The sequence below is a fragment of the Bemisia tabaci genome, chromosome 2 (genome assembly GCF_918797505.1).
Source record: "Bemisia tabaci chromosome 2, PGI_BMITA_v3".
Taxonomy (NCBI): Eukaryota; Metazoa; Arthropoda; class Insecta; order Hemiptera; family Aleyrodidae; genus Bemisia; species Bemisia tabaci.
This window is the reverse complement of record NC_092794.1, coordinates 5512595-5537927: the sequence shown is the minus strand read 5'-3', so window position 1 is coordinate 5537927 and position 25333 is coordinate 5512595. Positions and strand designations below refer to the sequence as shown.

Here is a 25333-nt window from a genome sequence, read left to right as displayed (position 1 = left end):
CAAGGAGGGCAGGAGTCAGCGTCGGGGCCGGCAGATGGCAGCACCGGCAGGGGCACGGACACCGGGGGCAGAACGGAAGCTGTCGATTTAGAGCGATTAGCTCCCTGTCGTCTTCCAATCAAGGTGGGCCCGGGATTGGCCGAGGGTGTCGCGCGCACTCGCACCGGCCAACCGGGGGCACGGCTGCCGGATTGCCCCCAGCAGCTCCATGGACACCGTGTCCATAGACCCTATTCACTCTTCTGCCGTCCAGAGTAAAAATACCGTACATGCATTCGACATTTTTCGTTTTTTTCCCGACAAAATTCTAGGTGGCGGTAGCCACCCCGGCCCAATCCAAAAAACTCCCCCTAAAAAATGACGAGACCAAATGGAAATAAAAAAAAAAAAAAAAAACCGACGGGTGGCTGCTGCCTAACTAGTTATACACGAAATACTATTTTACAAGAAAACTAGCAATTATTCATCCATCATTTTTCCGGGTCGATTTTGGCATACCATCTGCGGATCTCCATTCGACATTTTTCGATTTTTTTCCCGACAAAATACTATTTTACAAGAAAACTAATGTAGCAATTATTCATCCATCATTTTTTCGGGTCGATTTTGGCATACCATCTGGACCTCCATTCGACATTTTTCGGTTTTTTCCCGACAAAATACTATTTTACAAGAAAACTAGCAATTATTCAGCCATCATTTTTTCAGGCCAATTTTGGCATACCATCTGGATCTCCATTCGTCATTTTTCGATTTTTCGAGAACTACTATTTTTCGAGACTATTTTACAAGAAAACTAGCAATTATTCATCCATCATGTTTTCGGGTCGATTTTGGCATACCATCTGGATCTCCATTCGACATTTTTCGATTTTTCTTCTGACAAAATACTATTTTACAAGAAAACTAGCGATTATTCATCCATCATTTTTTCGGGTCGATTTTGGCATACCATCTGGCTCTCCATCCGACATTTTTCGATTTTTCTTCTGACAAAATACTATTTTACAAGAAAACTAGCAATTATTCATCCATCATTTTTTCGGGTCGATTTTGGCATACCATCTGGATCTCCATTCGACATTTTTCGATTTTTCTTCTGACAAAATACTATTTTACAAGAAAACTAGCGATTATTCATCCGTAATTTTTTCGGGTCGATTTTGCCACACCATCTGGATCTCCATTCGACATTTTTCGATTTTTCTTCTGACAAAATACTATTTTACAAGAAAACTAGCAATAATTCATCCATCATTTTGTCGGGTCGATTTTGGCATACCAGCTGGAACTCAAAATTAAGAAAATGAAGCCTTCTCATTTTTGGATTTTCTTGTATTAGATGTTTTCCGCCAGGCGCAGAATCGTTTTTTGATGGTTTAAGTTTATAGCTCAGAGGAAAGTTAATGAGATCCGCTCAGACAACGAATTTTTCTGCCTCCAGCATCAACGAAGAAATTCCCCATCGAAAAACATGGCGTAACAAAATCATTTCTAGGGGAAGTTTTTAAGAATAGGGCCGGGGTGGCTACGCTGGAGTCCCTACTAGCTATACTGCCACCTAGAATCTACCGCAGAAGTGCATAACGTGGTTTTTTGCACCTCGGTTTCATCGATGTTTTAAATGGACTCAATTTATTAAGGAAGTGAATCTTATGGTCACGCTGGTTTTCTTTTTGCAGTTCATAACTCTATTTTACGTCGCGGTTTGGTTTTTCGGAATGATTTGCCATATAGAAGGAGGCATAGAAAAACACCCGACCATTGGAGGTATGCCGTCGCCGCCTAGTTTGTTGAATCGCTTTTAAATGACGTTGATCGATTAGTAGCCTTGCTAAAATGAGTATCTATCGATCAAGGTCATCGATACATCGATTCAACGATTGGCCCGCTTGCCACGCAATAACTCACGCGGCCTAATTCCCTGCATCCGGAACCATTCACAGATTGAGAGTCTTTTAAATCCCTCTTCCTCATGCGATGGCAGGGATAACCAAAGGACTCTTCCAGTGGCGAGGCGTGAATGATCGATTATCGATTCTCCCCATTTGAAGCTATGGTGAAGAATCGATTATTAAGGTGTTCGTTGCGAGGACCCTGTTTATCGATCCTTTTCCTACGTTTAAATGGTATAGATAAATCGATGGATCGCAAATCACGCCACGCCATTGGACTCCTCTGCCTCTTTTCCTCACTGCGCAGGAGCGCAGGACTCGAACCTTAAAAAAGAACAGACAATTGCGCCGGGAAGGTTACGTGACTTTGAATCCTTTTCGAGGGTTTAATCAGCTGTGCAATATCAATAACTCTTTTCAGGTCAGGTTTCTGTCGTGTCCACCTGATAGATCGGTTGGATACACGAGAGACGAAAATCCTGTGTACCCTGCAGTATCATTGATCGATGAGGGATAAAAAATAGAGCCGGCGGAAAGCTGATAGTGGTTATTGCAACTTCCTGGAGCAGTGAGATCCCTGTAATTTCTCAGTATTTTCTTCGGGTGGACAATAATTTCAAGAACACTGGAAAAAAAACACATTGGATCTAGAGTCCAGACTCTTAAAAACATCGACAGGAAAAAGTACTCTTGATTCAATCAGAATCTAGCTTAAATCAAGAGCCAAGCCTCTTAATTTAAGCGGATTTTGTTTTAATTCAAGCAAAAATCCAATTGAATCAAGAGTATTTTTTCTTGTCAATGTTTTCAAGAGTCTGGGCTCTAGATCCAGTGTGTTTTTTTCCAGTGAATTCTGATGTGCGTATTCCGTTGCTCCCCTTACAAAAGAACGTAACTATATTTTATTGTTGCCAAATTGTTCCTCGGAATTGCATATTTTCCAAGAGATTCTCGCGAATTTCTAACTGAAATTGACACTAATTTTTCCCCTAATCTCTTGCAAAAATTGGAAAAAACTATGACAGAAATTGCATGACTATACTCATGTTAAAAATTGAATGAACCACTAGATAAGGTACGAGTTAAAGGATTCTGATAAATGCTTCTTAACCAGAATTTCACGTAAAACACGACTCGCGCAACGAAAATTACTGAAACCAACTCCTAACGAAGATATTAACGTTTTTATTTCACATTGGTTACGAGAAATTTGAACTGCCCGCTCACAAGAAACTCAAAGCTCTACGTGAGTCAAATCGCGCACTATACAACGGTTTCGGCAATCTTCTCTATCGAGCAATGTTCATTTCCCGCCATGTGTTGTTCAAACTGTAAGAAATTTGCTATAGCTGAGCCAAAGCGTCAAGATTGAGGTTGCCAAATTTTTATATCGCAGAGATTGTCATGATAACGTTTAGCGCGCGATGTGAATCACGTAGAGCATTGAGTTTTCATGAGCGGGTGGTTTGAATTAACGCATCAAGAATCATTAAATATCTTCGTAAGGAGTTGATTTCGGTAATTTTCGTTGTGCGTATCGTGTTTTACGTGAAATTTTGGTTTAGAAACATGTATCAGAATGCTGAAATTCGTACCTTGTCTAGTGGTCCATTGTTTCAGTCAATTTTGCAACCTTCGAATGGAGCTATGTTCCTTCATCCGGGAGACGACGGTTTGTATGTCATAAAGTAGTAATGCACGAATGGGAACAGTACGAAATCTGAAAAGGAACCAACCAACTATGTCACTGTAAGCTCGGTTCATTTCATTAAATTGATTTGGTTCCTTTTGGATGCAGAAAAGTTATTAAAAGTTTAAAAAATCACAATTTATTCTTGCCAAAAAGTCGACTGAGGCAAATGAAGCTCCCGCATTTTTTGAGTCATAATTCGGACAAAAAAATTTCCTTTGTTAGGAATGAAGGAGGAATGAGGGGCTTGGAGGACACAGCGTATAAGTGTAGTTTTCGAAAAAATTTGAGGTCCTGATGATTTCAACTAATTTTAGGCTTGAAATAAATTCTGTGAAAAATTCAGCGGTAAAAAACAATTTTTAAGCATCAAAACCTGAGTTTGAACTTTCTTTCCGTCATAAGGCTTCAAATAATGTAGAAACTCCAAATACGTTTTTCTCGAAACAGCAACAACTGCACTTATCTGCACCTTGTCCTCCAAGCCCCTCAAATCTGCAAGACGCTGACCTTTTGGTTTCCAAAAAAAAAACTTGGTTCCTTACCGCTAAGCTCCATTCATATATTACTGGCCCATATTCTCTCTTACTTTTTGCATCTTCTTTTTGAAACTCCCAATTAAGGTGATTCTTTACTGCTTAGTGAGCCCATTTCAAGGAGTTTAAAATGTGCATGTTTCAGTGGGGCATGATAGAGGATGTAGAGGTCCCCCCGGTGGCCGGCCCTCAAACTTGAATCAGGTATACCTCCAGCGACAGCGAGACAAGAACAGTATACTGCCGTGCTAAGGAAAAATACCGTGTGAGCCTCCAGGCGTTGCTAAATTTCCTGTAGTAAATCACGAATTTTCGGTAAAATTTGTGAATATTTTCCTTCCGATTTTTCAGATAATTTTATTCGCAATTTCACCTAAAGTTCCTGAAAATTTCAAGGGAAATTAGCCATAGCTTTCTTCAAAAGTAAACATCTTATCGAAGGAAATTTGGCAACTCTCGGATGTTCATACGTCGTTTTTCCTTGGGACGGCAGCATAGAGAATGGGTGCAATCCCGCGGCCGGGACAACAGGAAAACGGAAAAACGCCTCGAATTTTTGAGCTGGAAGCTCATTAACATTTCTGCGCGCCATCCGTGGGCATGGATATTATCAGATTCGGAGGACGGCTCCAAAGTTGGAGGGCTCTACCCGGCTCGGGCAGATTTGTATCGGCGATAAAGCCCTGTTCGACATCGCGACACGCCGCTGAAAGATGTTCATATCGCCACCATAAAATCCTTGTCAACCGGTGATTCTGCCAAACAGGTTGCCGATATTCTTTCTTATGTAGCTATTCAAGCTGGACGTATTTGAGCTCGAGAGAACTGAGTGCACGTGAGTCAAATAGCAAGAGACTATGAAGCAAGGATATGCTATGCACACTTTTTTTTCTTCTTTTTTTAATGGGTCTTCCTACGGTCAATTTTACGTAGGAATAGATCCAGTACACTCGTGATGTCCCAGTACAATTGACAACCCTAGTCTCTTCATCGTTTACAATGTATTTTTCCATGAGGAATGGAGATGCTGCATGTGTGAGGAATTTGCAATTTGACTATTGATCCTTATGTAAAAGTTTGCGAGAATCACGATGGTCCCACTGGTTTTCCCTAAAATAAACTCCCAAGCTCAAAAAAGCTCTCAAAGTTGAGGGCGTAATGGAGGGGATATCCCACGCCATCCTGAGAGTCCACTTCTACATCAAGAGAAACTCTCCATGCAAAGATAGGGAGCAAATACATTGACAGGGCTGCCACTTTATTTGGGGACTCTAAAACTGAAAACACGGCAACCCTGCTAATGTATTTGCTCCCTATCTTTACATGGAGAGTTTGTTTTGATGTAGTGGTGGACTCTCAGAATAGCGTGGGATATCTCCTCCATTTTGGCCTCAACTTGAGAGCTTTTTTTGAGCTTGAGAATTGATTTCAGGGAAAACCAGAGGCACCATCGTGTTTTTCGCGAACTTTTACATAAGAATTAACAGTCAAATCGCAAATTCCTCACACATGCAACATCTCCATTGACAAACCTAGTCTCTTCATCGTTTACAATGTATTTTTCCATGAGGAATTGGCTGCCGCTTGGTGAAGAGACCAGGTTTGTCTTGTAGTGTTTCGTCACGAGTGCACCGGATCCGTTCCCGCGTAAAACTGACCGTTTTGAAAGATTGGTCGGTTCTTAAAACAGCTTTTTTTTAGTTTGGGAGTTAATTTCAAGATTTTCCGGCAGTGTCATCGTCCTTCTCTTAAAATTTTCATTGTAGTCACTTATCAATTCACAAATCACCACATCTCGCAACAGGCCCATTCTATTTGGACTCCATTTTGCAATTTGGAACTATAAATTCTAGCCCGGTTTAAAAACAACGTATGTGACATTAGTTTCCCTATGCACATAAGTGTTTTTCTAGAGGAGCCAGAACTTATAGTTCCAAATTGCAGAATGCAGTCCATTTGATCCTCCTTTTGGAGGTTTTGCGAGGCTTTTTACTGTCGAAGAGAACGGCTCAAATTGCCCCTGTGACGTGTCAGTTTTCAAAATGTTTTTACAGAGCAGCCCCCAGCCCCCCTCCGACCTGATGAAGTGCCTCCCTGTGCCCTTAAACCTCCTGGTGGTGCTATTCAATGTCACCCACGATAAATCCCGGCTCCTTCGATCATGGTGGGGCGGCAACACGCAACACATTTCGGCGGTCATCGCACTTCCTTTCCCTGTCAATGAAACGCATTTTCGACGGATGCTTGGGATTCTTGTAGTGGGAGAGGGCAGACCCTTATCAAAGCTGGACAGCTTTGAAAATGCACTGGACTATGCTGCCGTGCTAAGGAAGAACGCCGTATGAACATTCGAGAGTTGCCAAATTTCCTCCGACAAAATTCTCATTTTCGAAGAGTGTTATGGAGAATCTCTCTCGAAATTTTCAGGTAATTTAGATCCGACCACAAATAAAATTCTTCAAAAAATTCGAAGGAAAATGTTGACAAATTTCCCTGGAAATTGACGTTTTATGGAAGGAAATTCGGCAACGTCTGAATGTTCATACGGCGTTTCTCCATAGCACGACAGTGCTAAAGAAGAACGCCGTATGAACATTCAGGAGTTGCCAAATTTCCCGTGATAAGACATGTATTTCTGGCAACATTCATGCATATTTTTCCTTGAAATTTTTAGATAGCTTAGATTAAATTGCGTACAAAATTGTCGGGAAATTGTCGGAAAAAATATTTACAATTATCCCAGTAAATTCGGTTTTTATCAAAGGAAATTCGGCAGCGTCTGAAGGCTCATAGGGCATTTGTCCTTAGCACGGGAGTATGGGAGCCTCTCGGTTTACTGATAAGAGAGGCGAGTGCAAGTAATGCACCGTGTCAATAACTTGTGTTGCGTGGCCGGGGCGCATAGCTCTGGAAATCGCTCGACATTCATAATAACGAAAGTAATTGGAGGCACGTCGCTTCTCGTAACTCTGTAACTCCTGCCCGGGCGGCGTCTGCGTCGCCGTAGGAATAACGGTTCCGGATTATACTCCTACTTAAATTAAGTACGTGCGCCAGCTACGCCTCGAACCCGCTAAGCTACGTGTAATTAATTTTTCATGTAACCTACTCGGGGGCCCACGGCGGCGCCTCCCCGACTTTCCTCCCGGCCCCGAAAGCAGGCCCGTCCTCCGAGAAAATTCCTACCCGATGCTTTTGACCCCGCTTGGAGTGCCTATGTGTACATAGGGAGAGGAACGGACATGTCGGTAATTCTGAGGTTAGGTCATAACAGAGACAAGAGACCCTCCACTAGGGCAGGGTACCTATATTAAGAGAGTATGGCCATGGCCACTGGGTCCCATGGAGAGGCTTAGGACCCAAAAATGGCGGTGCTTTGTTTTGGTTTTTGTGGATGGGAGGGGGGTCATTGCCAACTTTTGACGGATATCACCAACCGCACTCGCTGCCAACCTTACTACATCCAAGATAATTTTTTCTCGAAAATTGCACACGATTAGCCTTTAAAATATGTAACGAGGTCGCAATAGTGCATTTTGGTAAATTTCTCGTTACGATAAGCAAAGACAACTACATTTTGAGTCATTTTGCTTTACATTAACTTATGGCGTCCGCCATTTTTGGGTCCTAAGGGCTCCATTCAGCCTAAGATGGCTGAGCCAATCAGAGGTGGTAACTCAAGTGGCCATACTCTCTTAATATAGGTACTCTACACTAGGGTGGCCCACATAAAATGAATTTCGGAAATTTATAGCCGTAACCCCCAAATCGGTTACGGCATGTTCAAAAACACGGAAAATGAAATTTGGGGTCAATCGGACAAAATTAACCCGATGCGCAGTTACGATTTATCCCCGCAAAAATAGCGAATTTTTACTGTTTTTCAGTAATTTTTTGCTCCGAAAAAATAAAGTCGGAGGGGTCTGCAAATTAAACAGAGGGCAAAATTAGTTCATAAACTACACCCTAGTGAAGTTTTGGACCCCCTTCACGCTTTTGACCCGACGCGCGGTTGCCATTTTCACGCATGAAAATAGCGAATTTTTGACTGTTTTTGATGATTTTTGCCTCTCGATAAATTAACGTTACAGATGCCTAAAATGTAATCAGAGTGTGAAATTAGTAGCTAAGATGCTCCCAATGCTCCCCGTATGATAATTTTGACACGCTGTGACGTTGCCATTTTTCTGAGCAAAATCGTGAATTTCAACTTATTTCAATATCATCTCTCTAGACCTAAAAGAAAACTCAGGAGCCATCGAAAAAGTGCGCTAAAACACGGAGATTATATCATGAGTATCTTTTTTGAAAATTTGGACCCTGTAAAATTTTTTACTCGGCGTGAAGTTACCACTTGACAAACAGTGGTTGACGGTAATAGTCAATTTTCATACGTTAATGCGCCTTCAATTACATTGGATACTGTGCAATACTTTCGTGGTGGAATAGTAGCATTGGCACCTACAAACCTAACAGGGATACTTCACTCATTGCGCAATGCATGCAGTATCCCTGTTAGGTTTGTAGGCGCCAATGCAACTATTCCACCACGAAAGTATTGCACGGTATCAAATGTAATTGAAGGCGCACTAACGTATGAAACTCGACTGTTACCGTCATGGTGTCAGGGAGTATTTTATAACGAGGAACTTTTTTTTTTAACTCAAAAATTTGAGACCTCAACTTTCGTACTTTTTTAGTTCTTCATCGATGAAAACTTTACTACCGAAATTATTGCAAATCGATTAGCTAATATGCACTTTTGCAAATTCCGGACGATTGCTGACTGCCGCCGGCATGAATATTATTTTTTAGAGACGAGGAATTTGATTGAAAATTTTGTTTAATAATATTCATTATTTCAGGGAAATTTTTGAAAAATACGCGGTATCTAGTCGTAGGATTAATTTGTAAAATGTTTCAAAAAGGTTCAAAAATATGTTCAATGCTTAACATTTCCTCTCAAAACTTAATGGGAGATACATAGATTTATAAGAAGGAAGGATGCAAATTGCGACGCACGATTATTTACATTTACTTTGTAGATATTTAATTTCCTAGGCCGTCTTATACGGTAAATTCACAAGTGAAATACGATCAATGAACAAAAATTCGCAAGCAAGGTTTCTGGGGTACAAGATAAAATGAGACGAGTAATTTTTCAATAAATTTTGGTCCATTGACGTCTTTGAAGTAAGATTAGTCAAACCCTACTTTTTGTGACAGCGTCAACGTGAACGCACAGCATTAGGATAAGCAGCTTTGACGCATAAGCCACGAAATATGCATAGAATGATACTTGGAGACGGCCACGAATACAATGATTTCAGGAATAAAAGCAACTCCTAACCTCGCGCCCAGCATACAGAAAATCCAAAGATATATAAAGAGGGAAATTTAACCGTCAGGGCTTGTTTTATGTTGATTTCAAGGCATGATGTCAAACTTAGCATCTGACCATCAGAAAAAATCAAATTCAAAATAGCTTGACTGCTTATATTTTCATTGATGCTTGCAAACATCTCCACGAGACAAAGGACCTTAGTTCACAATAACACAAGAGAGACTCCATAACTCCCTCTATGACTCTAGAGTCATTAATGTAAAATAATAGAGGGCTATTCTGACAATATTTTTTGAATTTACCCCAAAATATCAAACCATGCCGTAACTATGGCCATTTTAAGTTCGTAGCTCAATAAATCTATTTTCAAGCAAACGTTATTTTGAATTTCAAATTGTCTTGTTTAGCTTGTTTGTCAGCGCACATACTTGACGACCAACTATAATACGCCCTGTGTAACAGCACAGCATCAAATAGCTCTTCGGGCTAGTCACTGAAATCGATTGACAAAGCGATGAATAAAAATGGAAATGGAAAAACGAAGCTATCCTATTGGTGGAAGCGGGTGGTTGAAACAGACAAAGGACGTATAAGTAACAGACTATCTAACGGCAGAGACCCTATAGTCAATCTATCATTTTCTCCCTTATAGTCTATAACAACCGCGTTCTCTCGCGTTTCCACCAACAGGACTGCTCCTTTTTCCTTTCGTTCTTTTTGTCTGTCACTTTGTCCATCAATTCCAATTATCAGACCAGTGTCAGCATTAGCTGAGTCTGTTGCGCACAAAGGATACATATGAATAAATATACTTTTTTTTTGTAAAATCGCACAAAAATTAAGATGAACATGCACATGCTCAAAAATCCTCTCTCCCCCCCCCCAAAAAAAAAAACAAAAACAAAAACAAACTTTTCAGCATACAACTTGCCCCTCCGATGCGCTACGCGTTACTGTAATGGTTTTATATTTTAGAATATGTTTGATGGGATTTTGAAGAAAACTTGAATTTAAAGAGGGCTTTTATCAATCTCTTCGGTTACGATGGAGCTTAAGGTCATGTCTCTCACCGAAATGTTTCCAGAATATTTCTGCGACGAATATATGGGGCTGATACCTCACTGAAATGTGTTGGAATGGTATGGGAAACATCTATCGGACGTTTCTGTGAAAGAAAATTTAGGGATGACATAGAGTTGTTTTAGAGACATTTTCAAAACCGCCTGGACACATGATATGTTTTCAAGATGTTTCATTGAAATGTTTCAAAGATATGTTTTCAGATCAATGACACATTTTAAAACATTTTCAATCCGACTTGTGCTAGCAGGGTTCTTGAACGCTGCGTGGAGCGATGTGGCAACAGGGGAGTCGACGGTGATGGGCGCGGGGGGCGAGGGGGCCGCGGCGCTACCGGTGGCTTAATTTGGAGCTGGATGGCCCATGGGCCGCTGGCCGCTGGGCGGATGGCAGGGTGGCGCCAACTCCAGACATGAATTGGGTGCTAGCTTGCTTTATTACCGCTAGCCATGCTAATATACAGGTATACACGAGCACGAGGCCGCAATTTTAATTGATTCCACCATTACCGCGTCCTCCCTGTCCGCGCAACGCTGTGTGAGTGCCCTGTGCCATGTGCGCGTGCACCTCGTCCGAGTCTTGTCTGTTGTCTGCTCTCTGTGCAACTGTCTACCTAATATTATGGTTTTACATTCTCCGCCATTGCCGGATTTTCAGAGGACCTTTGAAAATTTTCTCGAGACATCAGATCACATCAATGGCCGGAGTACGAAACCACGTATCTTTCTTGCGGAGTTTCAAAATGTTCGCTCCTATTGCTCTATTCGGAGGAAAACATGTCTACTTTACAGGTTGAAATATTTTATGTAGGTTATTCTGCTAGCTGAGAGGAAAAAAGGGGAACAAATTTAAGAAATTACGTTCATCAGTTTTCCGAGTAAAAAATAAAATATGACAGGAAGTCTGCAAAGTCGCAAACGGAGATACAGGGTTTCGCACTTTGATTACTAAATTTGAATCAATCTATTGACTAAAATTCACTCCAAGTCACTTAAAATCCCTTCCGGTTTCAGTTTCTTCTGTCTTCATCTTCAGAACCATGTATTGAAAAAAATAAAAAATAAAAAACATAAAAAAAACTTTATCAATCTTATAGAGGACTTTGAGTCCAACCTATATACTTCTTTAGTCGTATAGATACAATGTCACTTTGCCGGTAAAAATTATTTCGGAAACAATCTAGCATTGTACAAACAAATCTAGCATTGTATTTGGGGCCAAAATTTGTCATCACAAAAGTAACATTTGAGGGGCTTGAAGCACAAAGCGCATAAGTGCAGTTTTGCTAGTTTCAACAAATAAGCGTTTGCTTCAAAATTACACGGATCCTTAAGGGAAAGAAGTCCAAACTGATTTTTGATCCTTGACAATTGGAATTTGGGAGCGATTCTTCTCAGAATATGCATTAAGACTTCTCTTTTTTTCAAAAACTGCACTTATGCGCCTTGTCCTCCAAGCCCCTTATTTTAATACGACCAGGGAGGCATAAGCTGGACCAGAAATCCATTATGAAAAGTGTAAGAGCAACGTTTCTTCTTTATTCTGTGGCACAGAATATTATTATTTTTAACACGGGGGGTGGAGGGGGAGGGGGGGCTCGACGCAATGGCGGGCAGCCGGCGAAGCATCCAAACTGGCAGCCTCGTGGTCCCAGGCCTATACTTGAAGCTCAAATTCTCGAGAGCGCTTTGTGATTCTTGTAGAAAACCAACAAGAGGCTGATTCATTTTTACCTCCTCCGGGTTTTGGCCTTTATTTGGTCAGCCACGTCCCACGTACGGTCCCCGTCCTTCCATTTTCTTTCATCATACGGGAACAAAACCAGGGAAAAACTACCAGGCTTTACTTTCTATATTCTAAACCGCAAACGCCCATCAATCAGTGGCGCGGCGTGCGTTGCGATACATCGATTGATCTGCCATTCAAGCATGTGGAAAAGGATCGATAAACAGGGTGTTCGCAACGAACACCTCAATAATCGATTCTTTACTATAGCTTCAAATGGTGAATTATCGATAATCGATCATTCACGCCTCGCCCCTGCCATCAATGTCCTTGCCGATCCCATGGTCGATGCGCAAGATTTTAGTGGAGGGTCCACCACAATGAGGAACTACAATAATTTGTGGCGCATCTCAGAAACAACGCATGTGTCATTTGTTACCCATTGAAGATGGGTGTTTTTATGGATAAGACGGAACTTGTACAGTTCCTTATTGTAGAATTTGGACAAAATGCGCGATTCTCCCAATGATTTTTACTTCAAATCAGCAGTTTGAATCGTATTAATCTCACACAAGTTTGAGAGAGATTTGGAACAAATGAGTTTGTCGTTTTTATTTTTGGTGAAATAGACTATCGTATGAAACTTTAAATGAAAGTTAAGAAGGTGAATTTTCACGTGATGATTAAACCTGTTGATTTTAATAAGAATAAAAAGGGTTTCAGTTCGTCTTTGCTACAGGCTGAATGATCCATTTACATTCCAAAGACAGGACTCCGGGAGCACGTATGTCGAATTGCGACGTTGCGAATATCCTATCATATTTCTTCTTTCAAAATAAAAACAACTCTTCATTATTTCTGGGGATTTTCTTTGACTCTTTTACGGTTTCACGATTTTCTGCAAAACTTTCAGGCCGCAATTCTCGTAATCCCGCCTTTAAAAAAAAGAAGAAGAAAAAATTGAAAGCACACTTTGAATTTGTTTTATTTACATATTCTCACATTTGGTCAACGATTTGATTTTGGAAACGGCACCAAATTTTATTTCCCGGATTTACTGTTCCGACAAAATTCCGCGCCACGGTGTGGTAATAGCTAGCGTCGCCTTCCGGCCGAAGTATCACAAGCGCTATGCGAACTTGCAAAATTTCCGCCGCCATTTTATTTTTTACACAGAAATTTTGAAAATTTCACCGAATTTCAGCGGCAGCACAAAGAAAATTCGAAACAAAATTATTGAACAACTTCTCTGTAACAAAATAAAATGGTGGCGAACATTTCTAAACGTCGCATGGCGCTTGTGATACTTTGTCTGGAAAGTAACCAATTTCAGGCAAAGAGGTGCTTCTTTTTTTTTATTTAAGTGGTAGATGAATCACTTGATAACGTTCACCAACTACACGATTTTTCTTTAGAAAAATACGTATTTCAACAGCAGTGACTTCAAATTTCAGGTGAAGTCAACATATTTAAAATCCGTTGTTGATGAACTTCCATTTTAAAAGGAATCAAGCCGAGCGCTCCACAGGTTTTCCGATATTTAAAGGTGGAAAGAAGGGACTTGCATTTTTACAAACTTGAGGTACCCAGCGGGCCGACCCGACGGAACTTAATAAACCTGGGTAGACGAACCCAGGATGTATTGCAAAAGGCGAAGTGGCGTAAAGTTTCCAACGCGCATATACGTTTCCTTCCATCCTGACCCCAGACAGACGTAGAAGTCGCTCTCGCTTGCCAAAGATGGAGATGGCGGTGCGGCAGTGGCGCTTATCAGTAATCAACCAGTGGCCGACGCACAAAGGATCCAGTCAATGGAAAAGGTCGGATACAATTTGGAAACTTTAAAAGCTTATAACTCCGTCTATACACAATTTTAAGGTTCTAAAAACGATTCCATTGGTTTCCTCGTAAAATTTTCCGCTGTAAGCACCCCTTGAAATTTAAAATGTGACAGAATACACAACAAAATTTGCAAATTTAGTAAAAAAAATCATGTCCGGCTTCTCTGATTGACTCCATCCACTGTGCGACGTTCGTACTCGTCGTCATCCCTGGAATTCTAGTCGCAGAGGAGTAGTGCCATCGCAATTTTCTCACCGTATTCTCTCACACAGTAACGCGAAAAACATCAACACATGGATATCCTAGTCGCGATGTAGATCATTTTAACAGATCGTGGAAAGGAATATCATTTTTATAAAGACACAAGAAATTCTGAGGTTTTGCGATTGTGACCTTTCGTAATAGTCATAATATAATAGAGAAAAAAATTGAATTAAGATACTGATACCAATAGAAGTGTCTTTAACAAAGATTCTGGCAAAATAATAACAACCTCAACAATTTTTTGCTGAAAGAGAGGGTGAAATTGCACTAAGACCATCAGTTTTGGATCCTAAACATGGTAGATTAGAATTTCAAGAAGCATTCTTTTGAAACTACATTTTTTGAGCTAAGTACATAAACATTAAACGATGATATTCCTAATTTGGCCTCACGTTTCTTGGCGCATTTTGTTCCAAAGTATTTATAGAACATCCTCTGTGCTCGAGTATCAAAGAATAAATGTTAACGTTGTTTCATACAAGGGTCCTTTTCCCGAGAAAGGTCACATAGTATGATTATGGAAACTGAAGAGCCCGATTTTCGCAAAATGGTATGTTTCTAGTTTTGGATCGTGAGTCGCAAAATATCCGTGAAGCCTTGAAAAATGATCCACTGCGAACCGCGACGAGCAATTTAAAGAAGAAGAAAAATGAGAGGTACTGAGTGCCGCGCCGCTGTCACAAGCGGTGCACATTCCACCTCCACCACAGACAAGCGAATTTCTGAGGGATTTAAAAAAAAGGGGGAGAAGAAAAATAAGAGAGAAATAGTATTGGCAGGCGATTGATGGACACATCTTCAAGGAGTGCATGGAAAAAGCGGAAAACATTGTGATTTTAAGTGCCGTGAGAAGCTTTTCATTCATGGCGGAATGTGTTCATTTGAACAGTAATTTTACGTTTGATTCGTCAGAGTGATAATAGGTTGCATTGGTCCTCTCTCGTTGTTTCCTCTGTATTCCATAATTTTTGTCGCAGAATCCTAGCTTTGAAGTTATAGGCCTGTGGCACGGGAGGGACGAAAGTCTGCGGGGCTTCCTCCAAAGAATTGTCGAAATTTTAAAGAATCTAATATGTAGTTCGAGTCAATTTCTTCATGAATAACTACTAAATTTGAGCGTCCTTCCTTTCCTCCATTCCTTCTCTTCCTCTTTCTTTCCTTTTTTTCTTCCTTCTTTCGGGCAGGTAAGGGGGGTGCACGCCTTCTACGCCCCCTCCCCTTGAATCTGCCTATGTTTGAAATAGTTTTATCAAAAATATTACAGTTGTAATTAAACTTCTATGATTCCATATTTTTAGTGCAGTGACAACTTATGGTGTACGATGTAGATCAATCCGTTCGATTTACTGACAATTCAAAACTGTAGAATGTCATCTCTCGGAAAAAATAAAAAAACTTAAAATGTGCTAACATTTTTCAATTTCCCTGTGAATATTTGAGATATCATCGAGCAGCTAACGATCTATAAAGCGTTTTCTTTTAAAAATTAAGGTCGTTCATCTTACATCTTCTGTTTTCTGACAACTTCACGGAGGAAATTTTCTTGTTGGATCAGTAGAAATTTTAATTTTTAATCCCTGGATGAGTATACGCGTTGAGTCAACAGGAAAACTCTCTGTTTCAATCCGGTATGTCTGTTACGTTAAAGTGTCATCCGGTCCTCATAAAGAAATCCCCGGGTGACTCAATGAGAATTAAGAGGTCTAGAGGACAAGGCGTAGTTTTTAAGAAAATGGAGAAATGAATGATTTCAAGTAAAAATAGCGTCTTAATGCATATTCTGCAAAAAATTCGCTCCCAAATTCCAATTTTTAAGCATCAAAAAATCAGTTTGAACTTTCTCTCCGACATGAAAATCCATGTCATTTTGGAACTTCAAACACGTAATACTCGAAACAGTAAAAACTGCGCTTATGCGCCGTGTCCGTCAAGCCCCTTAATTATAGTTAAGGAATCATTAAGTGGGAATTATTAATTTTAAGAAGAGGAGATACTGACTGTTTTCGATTAATTTTCAAGAAATGCATGTAAGTATAAATTTAAGCTTTCAAAGAGCCTCATTGGTATTTTATTCTCACATTGTGTGTACTTACATAAAATGGAAGATGGAAGACGCTATGTATGGCAGTTTCTAATCCTTTCTATGTTGTTTTTATGATTGCAACCATTTTTAGAACCATTATTTTATTGACAAATTTAAATATTTTATAAATCACATATGAGGGCTTATCTGTAACAATAGTGGATGTGAAAAATTACCTTTTCGAAACACGCTTAAAAAACTGTTTTGTTCACACAAAAATTTAATATGTTTGGCTCTGGCATAATATACAGATCTCGAAGATCACATCTCAAGTATTTTCTCAACATTTTCTCGATGCCAAAACAGTTTTTTGAATGTGTTTCGAAAAGGTAATTTTTCACATCCGTTATTGTTACAGATAAGTCCTCATATATCACTTGATTCGTTTTTTATGTTGGTCTTGCTTCTATTATTATTTCGTATTTAAATCTTTCTATATTATAATATTATTTATTTACTAATGATGCATTAATTATTAATTATATAAGTTTTTTCAGTACATCTATAAAATTATTAGTTGTACAATCACAGTCCTCCGATAGTAGGGAGAAAGGACAGTGCTTCCACTTAGGTCGAATTCTTTCCATACGGGGGGCTCTAATACGCAATAAGAATAGTCAAATTTTCCTAAGTGGTACACGGACTTTATGTCCACTTTTTTTACGCCCACAGACTTTTCGTCCACAATTTTTACGTCTACAGTTCTAAAGCCCACACTTTTGTTAAGGACATTACTTAAACGTCCACTAAGTTAAGTCCACGCAGATGTAAAGTCCACTAAAATCAAATTCAAGCGTCATAGTTTAGTCCGCGTGTAAAATTATATGGACAATATCGAAATGAGAAAATTAAGAGAGAATGAGGTGTTGTTATCGTAACTCCGTAACTCGTGTTTTAAATGAAATGTTAATTTCTTCCTTTGATTCATCTTTTCAAATTTTCCTTGGTAAATACTTGGTTTCATTTCTATCCTTGAAAAAAACACATTATATTTTCCAGTAGTACATATTTCTTTGCAGTTTAAAAGGGAATAATCAATGCAGAGAGTGCAAACATTTCAAAATCATGAGTTGAAAGACGCTGACTCCGTGAGTTTAAATATTAGAGCCTAACACAGAGCGGAGCGGCGTGTTAGCAGCGCAGAACGCGCACTGGCGCCTACAAACCTAACGGGATACTTCACGCATTGCGCAACGCGTGAAGTATCCCGTTAGGTTTGTAGGCGCCTATGCGCGTGTCACGCTGGTTGCATGCCGCGCCGCAACGCTTTGAGCAACTATTTCGCGTCAGAGGCGTTGCACAGTATCCTACAAGATTGAAGGCGCACGAAATAACTAGTTAAAGAGGACTTTCAATTTTGCCTGCATCTGTTACTGAAACATGTTGAATTTGGCACTGGAGCGTTTCCTAGGCTCCCGCTTTGGTTTTCATCTTATCATATCCGTACAGTGTAAACATGAACTTATGTTTTTATCTGCTCTTAGAGTCTGTTCTCTTTCATGACTTGATTCATGAATGAAATGTTTTTTAAGAATGGAGGTAGTAGTAGTAGTATGCATTTATTTTTGAGGTGGTTCCTGTCATTTAAATGAGAACCCAAAAAAAAGACATAACATGTCCACAATTTGGACAATTTTGGACATATTCATGGTTGGACATTAAATCATGTGGACTTAATAAAGACTGGACTTAACGTTTAGTGGACATAAATAGAGGTGGACATTTATTTAATGGACGAAAGGTAGGTGGACATAAAGTCCTGGAAGCTCCTAAGTTTTATGAAGGTCGAAACAATAACTGTAAGAATAATTCGTGCATCCCGTGTGAATCAATACAACTAGAGTGATATTAATCTGCGACGTGATACTGTTTGCTGCTGGCACTTTTTGCACAATTTTTTTAAGAAGAACTTTTTTAGTTTCATTTAAAATTTAACAAAGGTTAAAAAAAGCTTAAAAAACCATCTTGTGACTACTTTTACTATAATTCCGTAGCATGTGTTTTGGGCAGTTTGCCGATCATCAGTGCAACTCCGATGGCCCAAAACAAAACAAAATTGATCAGAAACTTACTTTTAAATGTTAATAAATCAAGAAACACATACGTCACACGTCTATGCTGGAGGTGACGAAAAAAAACCTCTATTCGTTTTCCCCTTGAACAAACCGATCCTTTACTTTTCGTCTCCTGGAAATTCAAATTAAAGTATTTTAGGTAAAGAGCGAAAAGAATTAATGTATGAAATTTTCATTCGGAGACCGGATAACGGAGATGTCAGCGGAGTCTACGGAAATGCGTATTTTGGCGTCTAGCCCTCGTAAGTTTTTCAGAATTATTGTCCTAATTTTAAGTTTGCTGACAATGGTAGAAACCTATTGAAGAAAAATAACCATGGCTTACCTTTAACATATATTTTGTGCTCCTATTAACATCATCTTGAATCCAGAACAATTATTCCATTCCTTAACGGTGCTTATAATATTTTCACTTCACTTCATTTAATATGTTAGGTAAACGGACCTAAACGTATTTCATCACAGTGAGACCCGTAATAACGCACTAACACAAATCACCACGATGTGAACCAGGGAAACTTTTTGTTTCCAAGTAGAACTTTTTACCGTGCAGAGACAAACTTATTCCGAATTCATTTTTTCCTTATTTTCATCGCTTGACAACACTCACGCACATAAATTAGGGCACTAAAAAAGTTTTAGTTTACGCGAAAAATCAACTGCCGAAATGCGATTGCTATCAATGTAATATGAAAAAAGGAAAACCAAATTTTTAAAAATAACTTCTCCAATAAATGTCAACTAAAAAAATTCTCAAACTTTGACCGGCAAGCGAGAAACTTTCCTCTGAATTTTTGTGCAGAAACAAACAAAAATCTATAAATGGGATTGCTCGAACGTAAAATCTGCGAAACCTCGATTAGGAATCTGATAAACGTATGCAGAACCTATTTCTCCGGCTGTCGCGCAGGATACTATGGAAATGCTAAAGCCAATTTGCAGACTTCCTTCTAGGAAATCATGTTGAGAACAATCTATCAATACTTTTAAAAAAATTGCAAAGGTCTCAGAGAGTCACTGATTAACGATTCCACCGTAAAAAAGAAATACTTGGTATTCAGTTTAGTGAGAAGGGATGACAGTAAATCTCTGATAAGTTCGACGGAGAGGAAGAGTCCGTTGCACCCAAAAACCGTCTACGAGTGAATTATTTGCCGAACGTGAAATTTTTTTTCTGGATCCGCAATCGCGTTTGCAAACCCGATTTAAAGGAAGTCAAATGTATCCGAATGACACTAGAGTCTATTTCACCGAAAAACGAGTTTATTTTTTGTAGATAATCGATTGTTTTGTGAACCCGTAAGAGAAGGCATACCTCTCTTGTCTGATAGACACTCAGGCAAGTCTGATTTAGCGATTTTTTCTGAATCCGCAATCGTGTTAGCCCGATTTAAAGGAAGTCTGTTGTTTCCGAATGACACTTGAGTCTATCACCGAAAAATGAGTTCCTTTTTTGTGGATAAGCGATCGTTTTGTGAGCTTGCAGGAGTCTGCTTTTCCCGATTTTTTTTTCTGGATCCGCAATGTATTTGTGAGCTCGATTTAAAGGAAATCTGTAGTACCCAAATAACACTCGAGTCTATCACCGAAAAATGAGTTACTTTTATATAGATAAGCGATCGTTTCGAGAGCTCGTCAAAGTCTGATTTACCGATTTTTTCTGGATCCGCGACCGTCGAGGGAGAGTCTGATCGAGGGGGGTTGGTCGATCGTGTTGGCGGAGGGCCGAGGACGGAGGGTGGCACAGTCCGGACCGCCCTCCCCCCCCGCCCCCCCCCCCCCCCCCCCCCCCCCCCCCCCCCCCCCCCCCCTCCCCGCCCCCCCCCCCCCCCCCCGCCCCCCCCCCCCCCCCACCCCCCCCCCCCCCCCCCCCACCCCCCCCCCCGCTCCTCCCCCCCCCCTCCCCCCCCACCCCCCGCCGCCCCTCCCCCCCCTCTCCCCCCCCCCGCCCCCCCCACCCCCCCCCCCCCCCCCCCCCCCCCCCCCCCCCCCCCCCCGCCCCCCCCCCCGCCCTCCCCCCCCCCCCCCCCCCACACCCCCCCCCCCCCCCCCCGCCCCCCACCCCCCCCCCCCCCCCCCCCCCCCCACCCCCCCCCCCCCCCCCCCCCTCCCCTCCCCCCCCCCCCCCACCCCTCCCCCCCCCCCCCCCCCCCCCCCCCCCCCCCCCCCCCCCCCCCCCCCCCCACCCCCCCCCCCCCCCCCCCCCCCCCCCCCCCCCCACCCCCCGCCACCCCCCACCCCCCCCCCCACACCGAAAGGTGAACATTGAGCGGAAGCACGTGGTGCCGGGGCGAGCTTTTGCTTCGGGCGGCTTCGTGCGTCTCCGGGCCCCCTCGGCCGGCTCCCGACCAATTGTCTCCGCGCTCCGCCGGCCCCCGTCGCCGGGGTGGGAGAATTTATGAATGAACTGCCGAGATAATTTTACTACCGGCCGCCCGGGCGTATGCGAGTGACTCAACCCATTCATGCCTCGGCTCGCGGCCCACCACCGCTCCCCGAAGCCTCCAGCCCGGATTCTGCCAACGGATTTACACTCGAGCGCAGGTGCCAGCCAGTGGCGTCCCGTAATTTACGATATATCGATTGAGCTCTCATTTGATCCTATAGGAAAAGATCGATATGTCGCATGCAATTAGTCAAATCAGGCATTTTATCAAATGCCTAGGCCAGTATAGACACATTTTGACAGTTTACGGAATTTTGTAAATTTATGGCGAGAAAATCACGAGTTTTCAATATTTTGGGAAGAGTAATTCTTCAAATGCGCGAATTCTCCTTGTTCCTTCCTTTCCAAATGCCTCTCGTACATTTGAATGTTGAAATTTTCAAAATTCTATGTTTTATGACGTGCTGAAAATTTTAAGATAAATCTGCGTTCAGGAACTAAAAATCGTTTAAAATACTTTCGCACGCTGCATATGTTTACAGAGAATTCTTTCTTACAGGAGCAATGAATCATTTTTTTAAAAATTAGTAAAAAAATCAAAATTTCAATATAAGTAAGAATATTTGACTATTTTCCTAGGCATTTGACAAAATGCCTAATTTTAATATTTGCTTGCAACAGATACACACCAACGTAGCAGTCTGTAAAAGTGTTAAAGGCTGTACAGACGTATCCGCCGTTCCGGGCTCAGAAACCGAAATTTCGGGTGCTGGAGCCGTAGCTTCGATTGTTCCGGGTGCTACGCCCGGAACTTAAGGTGTCTGAGCCCGGAACGTGAACGTATATCTCTATTAACTTGGGAAATAGCATGGAGAAAAATTGGTATTGTAAAAGGTATGATCCTTTGCTGACCTTGTGTATTTATTCTACTTCAGTATTGTCGACGGATTGAGCAATTTCTTGTTAGTTTTTCCCGTTTTCCACGATTCAGCGGAAATATCGCGCACACCATTGGCTCTGATAATATCGGTGGAACCAAAAGAGACTTTGAGATCTTACGATGGAGAGTACCGCGAAAAATCCGCAAATTCTACTCCTCATAGTGCAGTGCACAAAATCTGAGCGTCTTCTTATCCTCGACTTAGTTTCAGGCACCAAACGCTACGGAGAGACGCTTCTGAAGTTCCGTTTCTTAAAAATTCGATCATACTGAGCTACGTGAGGGATCTTCATGAGCGGCAAAAGTGCAGGAGTCACTTCAGAGACTTTAACGCAGCGGCAGAAAAGTAGGCGCACCGACTATTTCAAGTTGCTTGACACATGGAGACCTTCTTATTCAAAAATTTGCTCATGATGAACCAAACCAGGGAGTTTTCGATCATTAGTGGCACATATTTTTATGTATTTCTGCTAATCAGAACCAAGCGGCATACACTGAGAAAAAGCTACAGGTTATAAACCAATTAGTGGTTCATATGGAACACCATTAATATTTGTATATGAACTAATGATTATCGGTCTGTGAATCATACTGTGGTAGCTCGTACCATAGTATGTGGTATATACACCATAACTAAGGTATATGTACTACTATTACATTTTGCCTTCACTACTATTAGTGGTGTTCCATATGAACCACTAATTGGTTTATAAGCCATAGATTTTTCTCCGTGTAGAGGAAAAAGGGGAATGTGCGGGAATGGATTGGCGGGTGCTATGCTGGCGTGCTAAGGAAGAACGCCGTATGAACATCCGAGAGTTGCCGAATTTCTTCTCTTAAAACATTAATTTTGAGGCAAATAATGAAAATTTCTACCTTGATACTTTAGATCACATTGCGAAGAAAATTCTCAGAAAAATTGGACGGAAAATTTTCACAAGTTTTCCTGAAAATTCGTATTTTACCAAAAGAAATTTGGCAACGGACGAAGGTTCATACGGCGTTCTTCCTTAGCACGGCGGTATGGACCACGGAGTTCATTCCGTCCAACGCCTATAAGCTCACGAGGCTTTTCCATGAAGCTTAGTTCTGTTTGATATAGAACACGCTATCCGGGATTCTAAAATTCTAAAAGGAACTGGAATTGACGTTAAGTTCCATTTAGCAGAAATACGTCCATTTGTTCTTTGCTTTTAACCATAAGATCGGCGAGAAACACGATTTGCGATGAGATCTCTGAATTGAGACTCTGAGAAATCCTTGACCATTTTTTCTTTCGGCTTTTGAAATAAGAATTTAAGAATTCACATACATGTAGGCTGGATTACGTAAAGTACAGGTCAACCCCTTCTTTCATTGAACGCAGAAGTGGTTTTAAGATATGCTAAATAGATATTACATAATTGGGTCAGAAACCGCAGGAGGATCCAAGCGACATAATAATTTGCCAAATCTTTTTCCTATCCCACGTCATCTTCAAGGAAAACCAATCAAAATTATCAATTTAAATTTTCGAATGGCGCAGCCAGGACAGGAAGATTTCTCCGTGGACGTTCTGAAGAGGATTCAGGATCTCTCCTCCATGAATAATTTCTTTCAGCGCCCCATTATTATTATTTTTTTAATGAATGTCTCAAGGAAGCATCTTTAGTCGAGACAAACCCCTTTCTCTTCAAAAGTTTTTACTAAATTTGCAGTTTGCATGGAGATTGCGGTCCGAGCTGAAAGTTCGGTAGTGAGAAGTGTTCCTGGTAAAGGGAACTCCGATTGTCTTATTGATAAACCAATAATCAGATCACAAACATATGTTTCCCTTCAAATTTCCCTCTCTCCGCAAGCTATAGATAATCTTTAAGTACTGTTTCGTTAAATGCAAATCACCACCGTTGTTTCTTAAGTTCTAAGAAAGGCAAAATTCGATTGAGGAAAAACTGCGTTGCTAATTAATTTGGCGACGACCAGCAGAAAAGAATCATGTAGCATTCAAAGGCGAACCGTGAATGATCGATTATAGATATTTCCCCATTGAAGCTTTGGCAAAGAATCAATTATTAAGGTTGCGAACACCCTGTTCATCGATCCTTTTCCATAGGTTTAAATGGCAGATAAATCGATATATCGCAAAGCACGCCACGCCCCTGGTCACATTTGTTAAAACAGAGGAAAGAAATCTTTCTTTGTTGAGACTCAATGTGGATAATGAATTTTAAGTCCGAGGTTTGGAAATCTGGACAAAAACTTTAAGATGCTCATACAAACTTCTATGCCTTAAAATTTGTCAAAGCCCATACGTAAGGGGGGGGGGGGGGCTGTTGGTGAAATGCGTACAGCCAAATTTCGGATTTTTTGACACCTCTCCAGCCGCTCGTAAAGCCTCATTGACGTAAATCCATATGCTTTTAAAACGTGAAAAGAAAATGGAGTAAAGATCTTCTCGATCCTCCTCCCTCCGAAAAGCGTTTCGTATTTCATAAACGGCCCCAAAGGGAATTCAGAGCTGAAAATGTTGGTCTATATGTCTCAGTCAATGGAGTCAGTCAAAAAAATGAGTTTCAAGTCAAGCTGAAAATTACTATGAGATCGATTTTTTTTAAAAAAAAAAAAAACAAAGAAAAAAAAAAAAATTAACTTGGCCCTTTTCTGCACTCGGATCCATTGTTGGTTTTTTCGGAGGCGGGGGGGGGGGGGGGTAACATATATTTTATTAGTTTCCTACAAGGTGAAATGGGGCCGGACAGCTGCCCCATCCGAAATTGGAAAAAAAGCTTTTAAGTAAAGGTATTAGACAGCTAAAGCATAGTGTCTAATGGATCCTAAAATTATAATTATAATTGTTATACTAATTTTGTTGATATTCGGTCTTTATACAGTTATTTATTAAAACAATTTTGATTCATTGATGTATTAATTAATTTCTGGTCTACGGTTGTGGCTAATTGCACGTGTCAATTACCAGATCTAGGCCGGTTCTCAAATTCGAGGGCAAGTCTGGGCAAGCCGTAGCTTTTAGCGCTTTTTTTTCTTCCCCCTCACTCGACGAGCACTGGTACCAGATTCGGTCATTCGGAGGTACCTCCGTTTCAGGGTAATTGCACTCGACTTGGGAACAAGCGGACGTAGGATAGATTTTAGTAGGACGTCTGCGGGCCGGCCATTGTTGCCGGATTGAGAGGAAAAATCTGAAAATTTCCAGTTCAACACCTCGTGAAAGGTCACAAACTCACTCGGCTTGACAACGACAAGGTAGGCGATGTTTTGGCGGTCTGGCCCGGCCCAGCACCACATCCGGCGTAGGCAAATTCGCATTTGGAGAGCCAGACAAGAGGAGAGGGGGAGAAGTCAGCCTTCAATCATCGAATCACACTTTCCAAAATTAATTACGATCTAATTATAATCTTGATTAAACTTTTTTTTTGCGGGGGCATCCAAATTTGGATCGTCGAGAACGACTCATTAAATCTTCATTCTGGACG

The 25333-nt window shown here is 41.1% G+C and overlaps 1 protein-coding gene across 1 annotated transcript in view; it reads right to left on the bottom strand.

Annotated features, from left to right (window-relative positions):
- Positions 1-20281, bottom strand: part of LOC109031803 (noggin-like) — a 75228-nt gene extending 54947 nt beyond the window's left edge. The window contains exon 1 of the mRNA XM_072296609.1: positions 18860-20281. The gene's annotated coding sequence lies outside the window, so the exon portion shown is untranslated. The remainder of the gene's footprint in view (positions 1-18859) is intronic.
- Positions 20282-25333: the final 5052 nt, after the last annotated feature.